Consider the following 2,959-nt stretch of genomic DNA (forward strand, 5'->3'; position numbering starts at 1 on the left):
TGGAACGATCCTAGAGCCACTATGCTATAGTAGCTTTTTCTTTGCTACCCTAGTTCATGGTGTTGTAGGTTATAAATTTTGTTGATTACTCCCGCCATCAAGGAGCACCAGCTGGACACGAATCAGCTGAGACACCAATTAGGCATGAATCAGTTCTTTTTTAGAAATCCATTAATGAAAAATTTCTTGAAAAGTTTCGATAAGATTTTCTATGTAGGCAAACACCCTCAAAATGGTGAGAAAAGAAAAACTCTTTTTTGGGTTGTTGCGGTCACTACCCCCAAAAATAGGAGAAATTTGATTTTAAATGAGAATGAAACCCTTAATCCAAGGGCTGAAAATTGATCTTAAAAATAGGTTAGTTGGATTGATCTACCCTTGTACCTAAATTGATCTAGAAATAGGGGAACAAAAGCCTTTTAGCTAGAATATTTCTCTCAGCTTTCTTAACTCTTTTAAAGATGAAAAACAGGGTTGATTCACATTCAATTACCACACACTCAACTACATACCTTGGCCTCTTAGCAAAGTCTTAATATTCAAAGGTCAAGTAATCTTAAGAGGAATTGGAAAATTGAGTTAGAGGACACTTAGGAATTTTGTCCAGAACTGTCAATCTAGCTAAACACTCACAATATAAATGGAGATAGTAAGTACATCATTTGGTATTATTGTGTACAGCCCATTGCCCCATGACAGTTCATTTAATTCTTCCAACTAGTATAAAATTGTCACCAACAATCCCATGTTTGAAAAATGGTAAGTCTTCCATTAGAACTATTCTATGGTTTGAAAAAGTATTTAATGGGTGATTCTCTAAACACTTTTAAGAGAAAACACTTTATTTAAAGAAACTGAAAACACACTCTAATACTTTCTCAATCCATATTTTGTACATCACTTTCCCTCACAAAGAGGCCATGGAAGCCATAAGGAACTCTTCTTGGAAGCTTCACTACTGCCACAACATCAAGTGTTTGTGATTTAGCATCCATCATCACAAACCTAGACACACCACTATTCTCATTGTGAACATATGCCACTATGTACCCATCATTCTCCTCAATTGCACCATCCTTTGCCACAAACAAAGGTTCTCCTCCAAAGCACCCAACCCCATACACCCTTCTCGCCATTTCACACTCCAACTCCAAGTCAATTTTTACAACACCACTCATATTTGGCACTATTTCCCCTATACCCATATAAGCATACCTGTTTTTCTTCCCCAGGTAGCTAGGATTTATTAAACCCAGCTCCAAATTCTTTTTTGAGATGGTGGTTCTCAAGATTGAACCGTTCCTCAAGTTGATCCTCACATTTTCTAATGAAAAATGGACCATCTCTATGTTGTGAAAGAGGTTCTCTGTGGATATGGCATTGGGTGCGACAAGAATGATCTCATCTTCACCTTCTTCCCATGCATTGATCGCATGCATTGCATTAAAACCTGGTGCATCAAACCACATGATTTCAGACTCTGTTAATGAATACCAGGGAAGCACACCAATTCTTGAAACCTTGTCTAGCTCAGCACTCACTGGCATTCCCTTGCACATCATTAGTTTCAACGGCTTCATCTCTAATTGGGACTCAGAGAACTCAATATATTGTTTCGTAATAGAGAAATCATGGACAAAAGTTGGACCTTTCATGGAGACTATGGGAACATCTTGCTGATTCTAGCCATTCATTTTGATGCAAAAGAAGGTTATGTAGGGAGGAACCGGGTTGCATCTGAAGGCAAAAGCCTCTCCTATTTCAACATCAACTTTGGGATGGGCAGTCATATTTAAGAAAGCTTGTCCAGAAAAATCACATCACTCAATTGTCTCAATATCACATTCTTTAGTTAAATGAATCGAATAAGGGAAATCAAATTCTGCAAGAGCAAAAAGCCTATTTGAAAAGAAAGCCAGGCTAGTCTTAGCTAGATCGAAACCTTTATTAGATCAATCTGGCCTTTTATAACTCTACCAATTGCCACAACACAACGCCCTAAATCAACAAGACTGTAGAAGCTTGTTATCACGTTGGGAAAGATTGGGAAGCCAACATTGTCCTCAAGGGCATACTTATAAGTCTTCACGTAACGGCTACAGAAGGTGGCTTGACCATCCGTGAATTGAATAGAATGTAGCATGCCATCACCTTCAAAAAAGTGATGAGGTCCTTTAGGTTGGTGATGAGGGTTTGGACCTTTTTGAATATAGGTGCCATTAAGGGACTTTGGGAGCTCTCCCTCCACCACTACATAGTCCGTAGGAGGAAGCTCACTCACAGGAGCAAAGTTTCTAGCCAGGACGTGATTGGGATCAACAGAAGGGTGTAGAGAAGGGCGGGTGAAGTTAACAAGGGAGGTGGAGAAGAAAGAGAGAAAACACTCTAACAAGTCAAGAGCTTCGTTTGTTGAAACCTTGCTATCAGTAACTTCTATTTTGGTATCTACCAACTTAAGAGCTCTGTTTACTAAAACCTTGCTATCAGTAACTTCTATTTTGTTATTTACCCTAGAAGGTTTTGAAGGAAATGGCGTTCTCTCTGATGAAGAGTCTGGTGTTGATGCCATTGTCTTATTCACTATCATACAACACTGAGTATTATTGCCTTTTAAAAGGGAAGATGGAGAATTTGATGGCATTGATCTTGGAAGGGTTTGAGTTTGGTAGGGTAAGTTTAGGAAATGCATGGTTCAAAGTCGCGGTATCGGTCACTGATTCGGAGGGTCCTGAGGCGTATCGGTTTGGTATCGGGCAACACGTAAAATAAGCTAATTAGAAAATTCAAAAAAATATAAAAATATTATGTAAATCATCAGAAAAATATATACAATTAAATAAGCTCAAAAAATTAATAAAATAAAATTGTTTCACATTTAACATTATTTAAATAGTTATAAAAGTATTTGCTCGAAGTTATTTATGATAATAATAATAAAATAAAGTCATTTTATTTCAAA

At 37.5% G+C, this 2,959-nt stretch overlaps 1 pseudogene; it reads right to left on the minus strand.

Annotated features, from left to right (window-relative positions):
• Positions 1–878: 878 nt before the first annotated feature.
• On the minus strand, positions 879–2,569 carry LOC117933223 (annotated as a pseudogene).
• Between the last annotated feature and the right edge of the window lie 390 nt (positions 2,570–2,959).

Source organism: Vitis riparia, chromosome 16, assembly GCF_004353265.1.
Source record: "Vitis riparia cultivar Riparia Gloire de Montpellier isolate 1030 chromosome 16, EGFV_Vit.rip_1.0, whole genome shotgun sequence".
NCBI lineage: Eukaryota > Viridiplantae > Streptophyta > Magnoliopsida > Vitales > Vitaceae > Vitis > Vitis riparia.